The sequence below is a fragment of the Mauremys reevesii genome, linkage group 9 (genome assembly GCF_016161935.1).
Source record: "Mauremys reevesii isolate NIE-2019 linkage group 9, ASM1616193v1, whole genome shotgun sequence".
NCBI lineage: Eukaryota > Metazoa > Chordata > Testudines > Geoemydidae > Mauremys > Mauremys reevesii.
Genome location: NC_052631.1, coordinates 40,715,717 through 40,733,343, shown reverse-complemented (window position 1 = coordinate 40,733,343; position 17,627 = coordinate 40,715,717). Strand labels below are relative to the sequence as shown.

At 42.1% G+C, this 17,627-nt stretch overlaps 1 protein-coding gene across 3 annotated transcripts in view; it reads right to left on the bottom strand.

Annotated features, from left to right (window-relative positions):
- The window catches only part of NMNAT3 (nicotinamide nucleotide adenylyltransferase 3), a 105,013-nt gene extending 91,286 nt beyond the window's left edge, over positions 1 to 13,727 (bottom strand). Inside the window, exon 1 of one of the 3 annotated variants that reach the window (XM_039486963.1) lies at positions 13,626 to 13,727. The gene's annotated coding sequence lies outside the window, so the exon portion shown is untranslated. Of the gene's footprint in view, positions 1 to 13,159; positions 13,231 to 13,365; positions 13,480 to 13,625 lie in introns of those variants that run through there. The other 2 variants (XM_039486966.1, XM_039486967.1) reach the window with 2 other exon arrangements.
- Between the last annotated feature and the right edge of the window lie 3,900 nt (positions 13,728 to 17,627).

Genomic DNA, 17,627 nt, shown 5'->3' with positions numbered 1-17,627 from the left:
TAATTAATACCTTTTACATGTAAAATTACCCTTTTTATCTTATAGATTCATATATTATGTAATATTAAATATGATGTTTTTCGTATTATTTAATGTACAAACAGAAAATAAGCCTAGAAAGATTGTTGGCGCCCGCCACACTCTTCTGAAAACATGACTGTGCTACTGGCCACAAAAAGGTTGGAGACCACTGGTGTACTGCATCTGCCAGCAGCACCCAGGAGATGTACGGTGATGGTGAGCTGAGTGGGCTCCATGTTTGCCGTGGTATGGCATCTGCACAGGTAACCCAGAAAATAGGTGAGAAATAATTGTTTGCTGTTGCTTTCACAGAGGGAGGAAGGGAGGGGGGCCTGATGACATGTACCCAAAACCACCCGTGACAATGTTTTTGCCCCATCAGGCATTGGGAACTTAACCAAGAATTCCAGTGGGCAGCGGAGACTGCGGGAACTGTGGGATAGAGCGGTGAATTGTGGGTAGCTAAGTCGATGCTAGCCATGGTAGTGAGGATGCACTCTGTCGACTTAATGCGCTTAGTATGGACATACACAATCGACTGTATAAAATCGGTTTCTAAAAATCGACTTCTATAAAATCAACCTAATTTCATAGTGCAGACATACAGGAATGTTTGGATGAGCACTTAAAGTAAGGGAAGTTAGGAGAATGCTTTACTCCATACTTAAATGCAACCGGTTCTGCAGTAGCTACTTAATGTACAGTTGCACTACACAGAAATTTAAGAAAAGAAATGAAGAAAAAAATACTTTATTCAACTGAAACTGCAGGAGAGATGCAGGTAGGTAGAATTTAATTACCCTGGAGAAATCAGAACTCAGGAAACACCCTTACTTTTGCAAAAAGTAATATGTGAATTTTAATGGACACAAAGGTTCAGAACTCATGTTTTATGTCTCATACAACAGTCCAGTGCCCCTAACAATATACCCGGGCTCTGATTCAGTACTGACAAAGTGAAGAGTCCCACTGCTGAACTGCCAAACAGTTTCCATGACACAGTTTCCATCTAAATATTCAACCAAGCATGGCCCTAATTAGCTGGTTAAAATATATAGGACCACAGCAGAGTGGTATGACTACAGAATTGCAGTGTATAGCTGTAGATTCACTCTACTATTTTTCTACAGTAAAATTTGGAAATAGAACTATTCAAATGTGTCCTAAAAAAAATCTCTAGCTGTTATACCCTATTATGCATCCATCATTTTTTAAATTATGGCTTGTCACTGGAAAAACTTTTCTTTTAAACCGCTGGTGCTAAAAGGTGAGAAGCAATGCGAACAAGAAAACCTGGCATTTGCAGATCTGCTAGCCAGACCATTTTATTCAAGAAACAGAAATATTAAGTTGCATAGTAGCATTTTATGATTGTGCAATTACCGCACAGCAAGCCACATTCAAGTCTGCTCTGCTGCTTGACAAAAATGGCAGACAATCATTTAAGACAAAGGTTATATTCCCATGTAGTTCTTTTTCCCAGATAACTGCTGGACTTCAAAACCGTCTTCATATGCTTAAAGTTATTTGCTGCTACATTGCTTAAAAACTACAAGACGGCAGAGCACAAGCCCATTCAGCTGCTTACTGCCCAGGCATCATATATAGGAGATATGTGTGCCTCAAAGCATCACATCAAAGTCTAGGAGCCTGAAATCCCATTAGAAAAAAAATAAAATAAAAAATGTGCTTTAGGAATGCTAGAAAAAAATACTTCTATTGTATTTGTGAACTAAGGGTAATTAAAGCAACAGATCAGAGGAAGAGATATGCATGTCAGGTTTGTGATTTAAAAGGATTTTTTAAAGTACTTTATTGTCTATGATATTATAGCTTTGATAATTTGGCTCTGTAGTATGAAAACACCTTTATATTTAACTACTGAGAAAAATAAGGATGCAAGCTTGAGAGTAACAATATTGTTAAGAGACCATTATTATATACAGGCTCAAGTATCGCCACAGTAAACGGTTTTGTATACTCATTCAAAAATGTGCTTTTCAGGGTATTCCAATTCTGATATTCAAAAAATCACTTCATAGAAGGTTATAATTGGTTACAATTAACATTTATCATCCTGAAAATTTACCAGCCCAGGCACAAAATCTACTTGCCCAATCATACCATGATGGTGTGCATAAGAAAAACAAAGTGAAATAAAAAAATACAGTTATTCAGCATGAGCAAATCACATTTTGTACGGAGGAAGGAAAACAATTTTTTGGTATAAATCACATCAGAGATTAGCGCACACTACCCACATTTTTAGCTGTTAATTTTTTCACTTAGCTCTAGCTTAAAAAAAAAAAGGAAGCTTGATTTTAACAAAAATAATTCTGCAATCGTCTTTAGACTTTTATATTTAAAATTTTCCCATCAATTTAGGTGGGGGGGAGGTCACTGCCTTTTGCTGTGGTTCTAATCAGATAAAGCCAACATATCCTTCTGGTTTTGTTATTGATCTTCGAGGATCATGAATCAGAGTAAGCGTAGCGCTCTGGTCAGAGATTTTGTTAGCTTGCTTCTGCAGAACAAATAACTGAAGTTCAGGTGTTGTTTTTAATGACAGAGAGGATGACTCAGTGCTCTAAGAATCAAGCTTGAAATACCTAAAAACTGTCTTGAACAACAGGTCCACACCTTACTAGACTATAGCAGATAGACTAAGTTCCATCCCATAGTTCTGTATGGTTCATTAGAATGAGTCCTTGCCAATTAGAGTCCTATTTCCCAATAAAAATCCCACAGCACTTAGCATAGGGGGTTTTCCCTGGTGTCTTCTGCCAAAACTTCTTGTTCTCTCTCGCTGTGTGCCAGTTGTCCCCAAATGCCACCTTACACTCGAAAAGCAGCTACACTATAGGCAAGGCTGTACGTAGTTCAAAAAGCACATCAGGATCCTTCAAGAGATGTGGTACTGCTGGTCAAGTTTACGCATGAACAAGTTGAAAGGGTCACTTTGAGGAATCTGGTAAAGCATGTGGCTGCACAAAGCAGGCATGCTGACACCTTTAAAAATGTGGAGGACACACTTTCTCCATATCAAATAACTTTTAAGATAAAACAATGATTATAACTTTCATTAGGGAATCCCTGTGAGTTCTTCTTGTATTGCTTATATTCCTGCAATACATCAATAATAGATGATGTTACATATGATCACAGTAAATTCTGCTGAAACCATCAGTAACTTGAGCCATTTCTCATTAATTATTAGAATGTACAATACAGTGCTGAGCAGTGCAGTTTAATGTATGAACCTTCAAGTATGCAGTAAAGTTAGTAAACTGAAGGACAAGACATTGATACTTGCACAATGAGGGCCAGTTTGACCCTTAGATTACATTACATTTTCTAGACAAGCCAGAAAAAAAAACTGAATTCTAGAAATATAGGACAAGATTCTGATCATATTGCACTGGGGGAAATCTGGAGTAACTTCACTAAAACTAGATTTGTACAGGTGTGAGATCACAACCTAATTCATGAACTTAAAGGGCCAAATCTTTAGATGGTGTAGATCAGTGCAGTTTCACTGAAGACAGCAGAATTACACTGATTTACACCAGCGGGTAATATGTCCCAAAGCTACACTTTAGACAATACAGTTAGCTAAAGAATATAAAATCTCATTGATCCTCCCACAACCTCACAGGAAAATTTGGCTAAAAATCCTGGTATACAAGAGCCCCTTAAAAAATACTGCCAATCAGTGATCAACCCATCCTAACACCATAAAATTATGGGAACATCTCCACAACAAAAAATATTCAAGCTGATATATTCCTGTCAGCATGCATTTTTGTCCAGGGCAGTACTCCATAACTATCATGAAAATTTACCAGTGGATCCACACCTAGATACTTTGGTGATTAGCATCATATAAATAATTATATAGATGAGGTACATTAGTTTATTTCAGTGGTACAGAATATTCTATTTGCTCATCGATGAAATACTGACCCCGGCCAAGCAGAATTTTGCAAGGCTGGTATAAATATTAGACACAGACACTCTCAAGATACCATTCATATAACCACGTCCGGGCCACGTAACTGACCGTGGTTGTGTGAAATGCCAGTGACTTAAGTGCATCTCATTTATTTTTATTTCATTTGCCTTCTATTTAAAAATGATGGGGGGGATAGCTCAGTGGTTTGAGCACTGGCCTGCCAAACTCAAGGTTGTGAGTTCAATCCTTGAGGGGGCCATTTAGCAATCTGGGCCAAAAATCAGTACTTGGTCCTGCTAGTGAAGGCAGGGGGCTGGACTCAATGACCTTTCAAGGTCCCTTCCAGTTCTAGGAGATAATTTAATAATTGGAGATACACCTAAGATATAATAATCAATTATCAGTCACAGCCTATTAAAATACAAAGCAGACCCCACCTCCTGAGTGTATAGTCAAACATAACAGTCTGTTCCTAATTTTTATTAGCTGCAGATAAAACTCTGGGCCTGTTATTCTGACAGATCCACTGATTTGAAGAAGACTAGACCATATAAGAACACAAGGGATCATCTGGGCTTTTTCACATTCGACTGTGGAGACTAACCCTGGCATTTAAATACAGACAGTGATAGAGACAGGCACGCAGATTTTGTCATCTTGAAAATAAATCTGTCACGTAAATAGTTTTCTTGCTCAGCACATGAGATGGGAGTAGAGCTTTATTTGGGGGGGGGGTCCCTCCATTTTTCTTGGCTTTAAGCTTTAAAATGTCCTTTCTTGGTCTAAGCAGTAATTTTCTGAGCAAACGGCAGCTGGCAGCAGCATATCCATGGGCATGGTGCCTTACAGATAAGCTGTAATATGTCTCCCTACCATGAATTTCAAATGCCTGAGGTGCTAACAGAGAGAGTAAACCACTTTGGAATTGCCTGCTCCTCCCCTCAAGCTGGCGCCCCTTCAAATCACAATGTTGTACTTTGCTCTTCAGATTATTCCATTACAAGCTATATCAAAGGCAGATTCCCTGCCACAGGTGCATCAATGTGCCTTCTTTGCATCATTTCAATTCAGTTGCAGCATCATTATTTTCTTTTAAATTAAAAATACCAGGCTAGCTAAACTCTAAAACAAGGAAAAATATATTAATTTCTTGAATTAAGTTTGAAAATTTAAATCCTGGGGAAGTGTTCACTGTTATTACATCTCTGAAATAAACATTTAAAAATATGTCACTTAAATTTGTTTTGTCCTTTTATCAAAAAACTTTTCTCCTCTGAAATGCAATCCACACTTGGATTTTTTAAAAATTTAAGTTCTTAGTTCTTTGCAATGGCATAAAAAGGATAGACAAAGTCATCAAACTGGCAAATTTTCATTGATATTAAACAGCAACAAAGCATCTCATAACAGCCCATGTGGTTTGTAAAATCATTACGTGTGTACTAAAACTAATCCATGTTATAAATATTGTATTCGCTCACAAAAATTCACATATTAAATAATTCACCAAAAATTAACTACCAAATCCACAGTGGGATATTGCAGCACAGACCCCTGCATCCCATTAATAGGGCTGCACAGGTGCACTCAATTGAGGGTGCTGCGGTTGCCAATGTCTTCAGACAAATTTCCTGATTTGGGGCCTGATCCTGCAAAATTTTATGCCCGTGGGCAGCTTTATTAACAAGAGAAGCCCCACTGAATTCAAGGAACTTAGGTGCATAAAATTAAACATGTTTCAAAGTGTATGCAATGTCAGGGCCTTTGTCAAGATCATATTTCCCTTATCTCAATTCACTTATTTATGTTTTCAGGGTTAAAAAGGAACTCCTCAGGGTCTTTCTACTTATTCTTCAGTAAAGTAGGACTTCACGCATTTGCTCTAATAAATTGTTACTTTTTAAAATTATGCCTTTTACTGTAATTATATAAAATATAAAAATACGATATAATTTGACAGGTTTCAGAGTAGCAGCTGTGTTAGTGTGTATCTGCAAAAAGGGCCAAACTGGACAGTCTCTACGTAAAAGAATAAATGGACACAAATCAGACATCAAGAATTATAACATTCAAAAACCAGTTGGAGAACACTTCAATCTCCCTGGCCACTTGATTACAGATCTAAAAGTCACAATATTACAAACAAAAAAACAGACTCCAAGGAGAGACTGCTGAATTGGAATTAATTTGCAAATTGTACACCATCAAACTAGGCTTGAATAGGGAGTGGATGGGCCATTACACAAAGTAAAACTATTTCCCCATGCTAATCTTCTCCGCCCCCACCCCCCCGCCACACACACACAGTTCCTTGTCAATTGCTGGAAATGGGCCATTTTCATTACCACTACAAACTTCTTTTTCTCTCCAGCTGACAACAGCTCACCTTAACTGATCACTCTCCTTACAGTGTGTATGGTAACACCCATTGGTGGGTGGGTGTTCATTCCTACTGTATTTTCCACTACATGCATCCGATGAAGTGGGCTGTAGCCCACAAAAGCTTATGCTCAAATACATGTTAGTCTCTAATGTGCCACAAGTACTGCTGTTTTTTTTGCAGATATCATTTGAGTACGTCATGTATTACTGTGTACTTGCACAGTTTCACTTTTTTATTTATCTACTTAACAAAGAGTAGAGGAAATTCACATAATTACATACGAAAAGAGTCAAATCGAGGCTAGCCACAAGAGCCTTTCCATGATCTACACTTATTGGGGGGCAATGTAAGCAGTTTGGTTACTCCTGGATCCCACTATGCATTGCCCATAGGCAGACCCTGTGCTGTTCATGAAGCCTCACAAAAGTCAAACAAACTGTGCTAGGAGTCTGTTTGTGCACAATTTGCAGCACGGAAGCCTTCGTGATTACTTACGCAACAATTCCTGATATTCCCACCCACTTAAACCAGAGCTGCTTCTATTCTTCCCACATAGGTCCCTATCCTGCAGTATTAGAATTTTGCCTGCACAAAGACTAAAGAATAAAGTCCACAGAGGGTACTGAATGAGAGATCTGTCTTGACTCCTAAATATAAGTTTGTTCGTTGCACATGATTAACAGTGCCCTGCAAGTAGCAATCATTAATGTTAAGGAAAAAGTTACACGCATGACTAAAACCTGTGACACCAGTATTCCCAGGCCAAGTGATCAGCCAATTTAGCCAAGTAGCATCTTCATTTTCAAACCACTAGAGGCTCAATTATAAAAACCCTCCACAATTCCACTAGAATGGTCAGTTCAGAAATAAAACAGTTCTATTATCTACCCTGTAATTCTTTTAGAATTAGCAAAATAAATTTATTTGGGGTGAAAGCAGGAGCGGCGGAAACTCCCTGAAAATGAACCCGAACCGTAGCCCCACCCTCCCGTGCTGGCCCTTCTCCCCGCACTCCCCCTTCCTCTCAAGACCCTGCCCCCCCCCATTCACTCCTCTACATCTCCTTCCCCCTTTGCTCACCCTTTTCCAGCACCCCTGGGTGAAAGCCAGTACTTAAAGTGGTCTGAAAAAAGTGTGTGTGTGTGTGGGGGGGGGGGGTTATCCTAATCTGGAAGCAGCATTTTTGGTAAAACAGAGTTTAAAGTATCTTTCAGTAACAGGTTTGAGTTTATTTATTCATTTTGCTACACCTGTGATGCGTTGTGCCTCTTCCTCTCTCCCAGCCCCCATTTTAAGCACTGGTGAAACCAAAATTAGTTATGAAAGCACAAACTACTTACAAATAATGACTTGAAAAAATGGTAAAGAAGCACAACAGCTAACCCAAACCAGCTTTGCTTGTGAATATAGCTACAGCATGGAGCAACCTAATGCAAGCAGCAGGAATTTCTACTGTAGAACACTCAGCAAGGAAGAAACCATATGCAAATACAAAAATCCCACAGTAACACACAGAATTTCCAACCGATTTTTGTAGGTGACACTATACTCCGAAACTGTTTAAAAGCCCAATGCTTTCTTCACTCACTTTCCAGTTTCAAAATGTGATAAGTGTTTGGTCACGTTTTACATTTACGGGTTTTTTATTAGCATGATATCATTTTAATTGCTAATTACTTGTTTCCTGTTTAAAATTATTTTTAATTTCTTCCTTAGAAAGAAAATAGTAACTAGCTCTGCATTGCCAGTAGTAACCGAACACTTGTATGGGAAAAGCAAGCATTACATTAATATATTATTTTGCAAAGTATTAGTAATATGAGGGGCACTGAAAAAATAGGCCAAGTGCTATATTATAGTAAATCAAGTCTTATACATATTATTTATTATTTCTATTTTTGAAATGTCTGGAAGCCCCTGTCACGGACCAGTACCTCTCTGTGCTATATGCTACCCCAAACAGTTTACATTCTAAGCATAAAACAAGAGACAAAAAATGGATAAAAAATGACCAACAGGGGAATAAAAGGAAACAAAGGGATGCTATAGATCAGGGGTCGGCAACCTTTCAGAAGTGGTGTGCCGAGTCTTCATTTATTCACTCTAATTTAAGGTTCCGCGTGCCAGTAATACATTTTAACATTTTTAGGTCTCTTTCTATAATAGACCTAAAATATATATTATATTTCTATAATATATAACTAAACTATTGTTGTATGTAAAGTAAATAAGGTTTTTTAAAATGTTTAAGAAGCTTAATTTAAAATTAAATTAAAATACAGAGGCCCCTGGACCAGCGGCCAGGACCCGGGCAGTGTGAATGCCACTGAAAATCAGCTCGCATGCCGCCTTCAGCACACGTGCCATAGGTTGCCTACCCCGCTATAGATGCTAGGAACACAAGGGACACACACACGAGAGATCAACTCATCTAATGATTCAGCCTTTAAAAACCAGATAATGCTAAGGCACCTGTTTTGCTGGGAGAAACTACCTCTTGACAATTTACTATTTAGTCATTAAAAAATGTCTCCCAGTCAAATAATTGGTGTCTTCCGTTTTAATTTGAATTCTTTATTTCAGTGGAAAAAAATAATCTAAGAAAGTTTACCATTCTAATGCTCCATGGTGTAAACTGACCACCACTAGCTACCAAGGAGGAATTATTCTCCCACATACAGAACTGTACAATTTGCTAAGTGCATTATGGGTTTTCTCATCACTCTCTGAAGTTTCAAATTGTGGCTGCTGCCAGAGGCAGGATACCAGACTTGGGCATCTGAGCTACTATTGTATGTATTATTGTTGCTATTTTAAACAAAATTGCAAAATTCAGTAACACCTAGGTGACCCTGAAAATAACATATCACAATTAATAGGAAATTTGTGATTAAGACTTCGGGTAATCAGAGCACCATGCAAAAACATAAAACGCGCAAAAGTTCTCCCACTAGGGCTAGGTATTTTGTACATCAAGCCTGCTGTTCAAAACAATAGTTTAAATTGTTTCCCCTCCACCCCATGCACACAAGTCTATATGTTTAGAATTTCAACTAGTAAACAATAATCAAAGCAATCAGAGATTTCAAAACAATCTGGGCATAAAAAAAATTCCCTCTGGTGGCATATCTATGTTCTAACATATTTTGCTTGCCTGTCAGGTGTGCTTATTTGTACACAGACTGCTGACTAAAATAATTAAGATTGGGATTTTCAAAAGAGCCTAAGGAATTTAGGTTCCCAACTCCCATTCTATTCTAAAACTCCCTTAGCTTCTTTGAAAATACCAACCTAAATATTTAAAACTTTTTCCATTAATTGGGATATATATTAATATAAACTATAAAAATGCAATACTGTTTGACTATATCATTGTCTCATCTAGCACTTTTCATCAATAGATCTCAAAGCACTTGCCAAAGGAGTCCTTATCACCATTTTACAGATGGGGAAACAGACAAGGAGTGGTCACCTAGCATGCCAGAGGCCAAGTCAGGAACAGAACCCAAGGTTTCCAAGTCCCAGTGCATTCTCTATCCACTGCCTGCTATATAGTTATGTCATGCAAACTTCAATTCCACCTTCCCTCCCGCCCCCTATTATTTTGATTGATTCCTCAGTGAGACCAAGATAGGTGAGATGAGGTCTTTTATTGGACCAACTTATATTGGTGGAATGGGCAACACTGCACAGTGCTCTACACAGAGCTCTTCTTCAGGACTGGAAAAGGTAAGCAAAGTGTCCAAGCTAAATAGAAGGTGGGACAGATTGTTAAGCATAAGGGGATCTACACATGCTGTAGGAGGCCACTTAAAATGAAGTGGGCAATTAAGGGTTAGCAGGTAGTAGGGCATATTACAGAGTGTTGTAATGAGCTATAAACCGGTCTCTGTTAAGTCCATGGTTTTTAATGTCCAGTAGCGTAATGAATTTAAATTCCAGGCTCATAATTTTAAAGCATTGTGTAGGTTTCCTTTGAAGGTGAGAACTGAGAGGTTAGATATGGAGCAATCACTTCATGGAAATGGTTTGCCCACAGGTGATAGGATGTATTTTGTCCATGAGTTCATTTGAGAGCATAGTGATTGTCTAGCTTCACCCACAGAGTTGTTGTGGCTTTTGATGTACTGGATGAGATACACCACATGTTCTGATAGGCAAGTGTAGGACTCATGGATCTTGAAAGGTGTGTTGCGGAGAAAGGAGGGGGGACGGATGGGGGGGACTGATCATCACAGCAGTATAGATATGTCTGCATGGTTTGCATCTGTTGTTCTAGCACCGCGTTGAGTCAGTGTGTCCTGACCTGTGGAGAGCTTGCTTCTGACGATGACCATGGCAAGGTTGGGAGAGAGAGGTTGTTTGAAGGCAGAAATGGCGGGGGGGTTGGGGGGAGGGGTTGAGAAAGATTTCTTTCAGAATGTGGACACCATCAAGTCCACGACAGGTTGTTTCATTGCATAATGATACCCTGAAAGGATTCTAGCATGGGGTGGAAGGAGACAACTAGGGGAGTGCGATCAATGGGGTTATTTTTTCTGTATTAAAGCAGGTTCCTTCAGGGGTGTTTGGGTGGTCCATTCCATGATGAGATCTACTTCCCTGGTGGAGTACCCTTGTTTAGTGAAAGAAGTTTTAAGTGTCTATCCCAGACTCTCTCTTCACTTTCCCAGTTCTGATTCTTGGTTGTGTTTGCTTTCCACTTACTGTCAGAAAAGTAAAGAAGAAAGAAAAAAGAAAGTTTGCAGGGAAAACAGTACTTAGTAATCATTTACCTTCATTTTGCAAACTACCCTTGCTCCCCAAAAATAGGAGCCAGAGTAGGGTTCTACTATCTGTTCTACTTGCTGCCTAGACAACTGCCTAACAAAAAGTTAAAAACAGTCCTAACTATAGATAGGCAATAGTCACATTGCTAGCTCTGTGTTTGTACAGCATCTAGAACAACAAGGTCTTGGTCCAATGAGGCTCCCAGCTGCTATCAGAATACAAATAATAATAATAAAACAATTAGAAGTAAAAAGCTGCTAACAGGTTCATTTCTGAATTAGTAACAATTATATTAACACCTTTCATCCTGAAAGATCCCAGAGCATTTTACAGTCCAAGTGTATAAGGATCACTTTACTCACCCTTTGGTTTGACTGTAGTAGCCATTTATCAGCACGCAGTAATGACACAAAACCACAAAGGGCACTAAGCAAAAAATGGATATACAGTGGTAACTACAGGGGAAATTTGAGTGTTAACGTGATTACCCAAGTTGGAGTTTGGTCCAAACACTAAGGTCTTAATCTCTACTTTTATAAAAAGTTCCATGTGATCTGTAGGTTCCAGTCCTGTAAACAAACACTTGGGCAGGTTGATAACTTTAATCATATGCATGTTTGGAGAATTGAGGACTTAGTGACCACAAGCAAACAGGGTCTCTGTTTTGTCTCTCATTGAATCACTAAAAGACAGAACTCCAAACAGTTCAATGTTCTTCTACAATTGAGCATTGGATCAGTACTGGTGATAAAATTAGGCAGCAGTTGTTGTATATTACAGAACAGACGTTCTTAAAGCTGGAGGCAAGGAGGCACAGCCAAGTATTGCAAGAAAATCAAAGCAGAAGAGTTGAGCAATGTTTCCCCCCCTCCCACCCCACCCCACCCCACCCCACCCCTGGCCCTCCCTTCACTTGTCGACAGCTACCAAGCCCTACTTTTTTCACACTGTATCTAGCCATCCTCAGCTATCCAGGCCAGTCCCCGATTTTTATTTTTGGTGCCTGTTTAAAGAAAATGTTTATGCTGTATTTTGCAGCTCCATGTAATATATTCTACACTCATTTAATTTAAAGGCATGTGTTTATTTATCTTGGTGTGGGCATAAATTGATACTACTGCCAAAAATTACTGCAATAGTAAATGTTGCCTCTTACAGTGCCTAGAATTCAATTAATCTTCCTTCATTTAAAAATCCAAAACAGATTTAAACAGCAACACAGACCAAACACCTACTCCCTCATCCGACTACACCCTTACCTGCTCTTACACATACACCTCTACCCTGATATAACGCGACCCGCTATAACACAAATTCAGATACAATGGGGTAAAGCAGTGCTCCAGTGCGGTGGGGCTGTGCACTGCGGCGGATCAAAGCAAGTTCCATATAATGTGGTTTCACCTATAACACAGTAAGATTTTTTGGCTCCAAGGGCAGCGTTATATCGGGGTAGAGGTGTACATCCTTTTTCCCCCCCTAGAGCTAAGCCTCCTTTCTCTGCCTGCCAGATCCGTGCTTAAGCCAGAGGAGAAGGAAAAGATCAACTGACACAATCCATATCCAACAATGTTACATGTTATCCCTGCGTATTCTCTGTGAAAATAAAACACAGGCCCATACAGCACACAAAGACAGTTAAAGGAAGTATTTCTTATTTTTTCACATGGAAATTTGAAAAGCAACATTAAAGGTAGATAATCAGATTTGTCATTCACTCTTCTGGTGACAAGGAACGAATCAAAGTTCCAAAGAAGGATCTTACACGGACAGTGTGTTCACTAGATGTTCTGTGGCTTGGAGGTCAAAACCAGACACCCCCCCCCCCCGACTCACGTGCCACATTAAGTTCAGGAATCCCTTTTAATTAGGGGCCAAAGCTCTCAAAACCGTCACCAAAACACAAGTGCCAGAGACTACGAGAAAAACAGCGAGGTCAACAATCAAAACCTGATCACGGATCCTACAGAGCAACCCACTAGGCTTCGCCACCATGTGATTACAGCCAACCGCAGCACGGCCGCTGCAATTACCTGCTTTACAAAGGAAAACGGAGAGCACTGACAGGCCACCGCGGGGGAAGCATGGGAGGGGCGGGATAACGCCTGTGAACAGCCCCCCCCCAGCTGTGCGCGTGCGGATCTCCAGGGCGGTGCTGGGCCGGGCAGAGCCGCCGGCGTTCACGTGGCCGGGAACGGAGCCTGGCCTGGGCGGGAAGTTACTTTGAACTGACACTGACCAGCCCTCCGCCTAGGCAGGGCCCGCGGCGCAGAGGTGCCCCTGGCAGCTCGCGGGGGCCGCAGGCGCTCGGCGTGGGGCAGCGCGGAGATGGGCCCGTCCCCGCCGGCGGGACATACAGGGCGGGGGTGGGTGCAGCTCGCAACGAGCGCGGGCACGCGGGCCACCCGGGCGGGGGAGCCCGGGCCGGGCCCACGCCAGGCTGCAGGCCCCGTTGAGGTGGGGAAGGGCTCGGCTGCCCCCATCCCCTTCCCCCCTTACCCGCTGCGGGGGGCGCGGGCTCTGGGTCAGTGTCCGCCGCGTCGGACGGGCCCGCCCCCAGCCACCGCCTCCTTCCTCGGGGCGGGGCAACGCCGAGAGCGGAATAACCCTCCGCCCCCCGGGAGCTCTGCCGCTATATACCCCCCCCCCCCAAGCAAGGCTCGGGGAGCCCTGCCCCCTATATCACCTGTCTCATACGTGTACACATCTTACCCCCCAGTGACCACCCCACCCCGGGGAGCCCTTCCCCCTATACAACCCTCCGTTTCCCCCAAGGAGTCCTTCCCTCCATACACATCCCACACTTCCCCCAGTGAACCCCTTATACACCCAGCTTTTGAGGGAGCCATCCCTATAGGGAACGCCCTCCCCACTCCTGCAAACACCCACTGCTATAGCAAGATATACAGCCAGAGAGGTTACCTGCCCCCCACATACTAAGGGAGCTCTCATCCCAGAGGATCACACCCAGGACCTGGGGAGATTCCCCCCATACCAGCCAAGGGAGAGCCCCAACCCCAGGGAATGCCCCCTCACCCTCATCAAGGAATGAGAGCTGACACTTTTACTTGGCTACTCTACTTATCCAGTATATGACCTGAGTGATTTTACTTCTCTGAATGAGCAACCTGCCCTTTAAGTTCCCTCAAAGGGTCACCTTTGAAAGGGGCAGGACTCTTCCCTGAAGTTCTCTGCTCCTTGTAATAGGGCTGTACGTTTGAAGCACTACAGGAAGGGAGCCACTTGCTACTAGTCTCCTTTAACCTCCCTCACCCTTCCACCCCCTCTGCCTTTACATGGGTTAGATTGAATGTGGCGTGGGATGGGGAGAAAAAGGCAATGCCTCCCACCTCTCCTGGGGTGCTCCAAAACGCCAGAGACGCCAATGTCTCAAAATGTAGCAAAAGTCATTGGGGAAGATCAGAGTCCAGGCAGGCAGAGAGTTTGGTAGCAGCTCTGGCTGCTTCACAGATTCCCCATCAGCAGCACTGTAGCATTTGCTGGGTGTGGTGAGTTTGTGCCGGGAGGCCCCCTAACACAGCCAGACAGGTATTTTTGCATATGTAAATGTGGGGAAGGGGGAATGGAGTCCTGGTTCCTCTTACATTTCTCTCTGGGGGAAGGTGTTCACCTACCTCCCTTCCTAGTCAGAAGGATCATGCAACATTTACACTTCATAAGTACAGAACTTGTAAGGGCAGTCTAGTGTCTTCCCAAAACAAAAGCAACTTCCCTTTTAAGGTCTAAATTCAACATACCTTTTTGTATGAGGTCATTGTCATTGAATACATTTACCATTGAGATGCTCTTTCATCCCAGGATGTCTCCTGGTTTTCCTAGCTGAACTGGTGATTTTTCAGAATAGCTTATTGCACACACACAGTCACTTTTCTTGTCATTTATCTATATAAAATATGATTCATCATTGGCAGCAACTCAGACAATCACACCTTGGAAGCATGAGAAAGAGCAAAGTATTAACTTTTATACAGTACTTTGCTGTCCTTTACACAAGCGCTAAGATTTCCAATACAAAGCATATAGTGCAACCTGAAACATACAATGTGAACATTTCAGAGTTGCATTGTCCTGTCTCTTGTTTAATACCTTTTATATAAAAAGTGGATAAGGTGTACTTCTAGTGATCAGATCTCAATATTTATAAAAAATAACACTTATGAAGATAATAGCTATAGACATTTGAGTTTTATATGTACTAAAATTTAGTGTTTAGCATTTAGAACTATTTTCTTTTTTATTTCCTTTATAATGTTTACTAACGGGGCAATTTATTTGGTTTAAATTTAAAAATAAAAAGACATTTACCCATTCTGCCTTTCTATCCCGCCCCATTCTACCTGTCAACTACCTCTTATTCTACATTCAAATTTGCCTCTCTCCAATACCAATCTGGTGATATCTCAATTTAATTAATATAAATAAAAATGTAATTATAAAGCTGAAATTATAGATATTATTTTGTAATTTATGCAAAAGGGATTAATTTCACATTGTTTAAAGGAGACCTACATGGAAAAAATTGGGTTGTGCCATTTTTCTGATGTTTTAGAATATATAAAATCTGAAAGGTTTTTTTGGATTTTACTTGTTTTTTAGGGGTTTTCCCCCACTTGTTTTTATACATGAGAAATATTAGCTCTTGACTTCCTGATTTTGATGAATAACACACCTTGAGGAGTGAATCGTGCAGATAAGGGTAGATCATAATGCCCTGGGAACGTAGGTGGATCTCCACCACAGAGAGGTCCTTGGAGAATACTCTGGGGGGCAATGAGAGTCCAAAAGGGAGTGTCTGTACTGGTAGTGGTCCTGGCCAAGTGTAAATCTGAGGTATCTTCTGTGACCCGGTATAACTGAAATGTGGAAGTAAGCATCTTGGAGGTCGAGGGCCGTGAACCAGTCTCCTTTTTCTAACACTGGAATGGTCCTCACCAAAGTGACTATCTTGAACCTCTGAGCCTTGCCAAATTTGTTGAGCACTCTGAGATCTAGTATGGGTCTCCAACCTCCCTTTTTCTTGGGTATCAGGAATAGTGAGAGTAAAAGCCTTTGCCTCCTAGATTTAGGGGCACTGGTTCTATGGCTCCTACATTGAGGAGATGGTCTGTCTATTGTCATAATAGGCTCTCGTGAGACGAGTTCCTGGACAGGGACAGGGAAAGGTGTTTGGTTCGGGGAGGGAGGTGAAATGGATGGAGTACATGTGATGGGTTCCCCCCAGAGTGCCACTTGGAACTGGGATACCACTGAGCCCTCTGACTCACCAGCCTGGGCTCCCTCTCTCACTGTGCTGCTGTGACAAGCTGCAGACCACTTCTGATCTTACACTCCCACCAGCATTCACATAGGCAGGAACACACCCAACTGCAATTACATGCAGGCTCTCTGTCCAGCCACTGCACGAACCAACAATAGAGAGGTTACAGCAAGATAACCCCCAGCTCCCAGGCATGCACCCCCGCTTCCCCCACTGGAGTATAAACCCAAAATTGTACCATCTTACACTGTACAAAGATCGGTACAAAGTAAGCTCATAAAGTTTGCCCACCCCTCAATGTGAGAAAGATATGCACAATATGCTTGTGTTAACCAATCTGAGATTTGTCCCCGGATACTTCGCTCAAAGGCACAGTGGTTTAAATAAAGCAAAAACTAGCTTATTAACTACAAAAGATAGATTTTAAGTGATTTTTAAGTGATAGCAAACAGATCAAAGCAGATTACCTAGCAAATAAACAAAATCTCAAACTAAGCCTAACATACTAGATAGATTGTTTATGAATTAGCAGTTTCTCACCCTGACTGATGATACAAGCAGGCTTGCAGAGTCTCAAGGCACAAGCTGCACTTGCTTTGCAGCTTGGACTCCCCACCCCCATTCCAAGTCCTTTTCTTCCGGAGCTTCTCTTAGGTATTTAGTTGTGGGGGAGTGAAGAACAGCAGATGATGTCACTTCCCACATTATATAGCTTTTCCTAGGGGTGGCAAGTTGTATAGGCCCGTGGTGCCCGGGCTCCAGGAATTTTCAGGGCCCAGGAGCCCAACTCCACCAACGTTTGGAGACAGGTCTCTCCCCCAGTCCTGCCTGCTGCCCCTCTCCCATGTCTCTTCCAGAGCATCCCCCGGCCCCTGTCTGTCGCCTCCATGCACCTGGCCTGGGCCCCAGAGCATCCCCTTGCCACTGCCACCACCAGCCGCTGCTGCCTACAACACAAGAGCAGCACTGGCTGGTGCATTTGCAGAGGGAGGAGTGGAGGGAAGCACACATATGATTGCCAGCCCTCCCCTCCTCCACACCCACTGGGAAATGATGCTGAGGGGGGGTCCGAGAGATGGAGTCTGAACCTCACCTGAGCAACTGCTGGGGCTTGGGTGAGTGTCCAACCGTGTGACTCATGCCCCCACCCTACCTGCAGCCACCACTCCTGCCCCACGCTGGGTCAGGGGCAGCCCCATCCCCCGTGAGGCTATGGTGAGGGG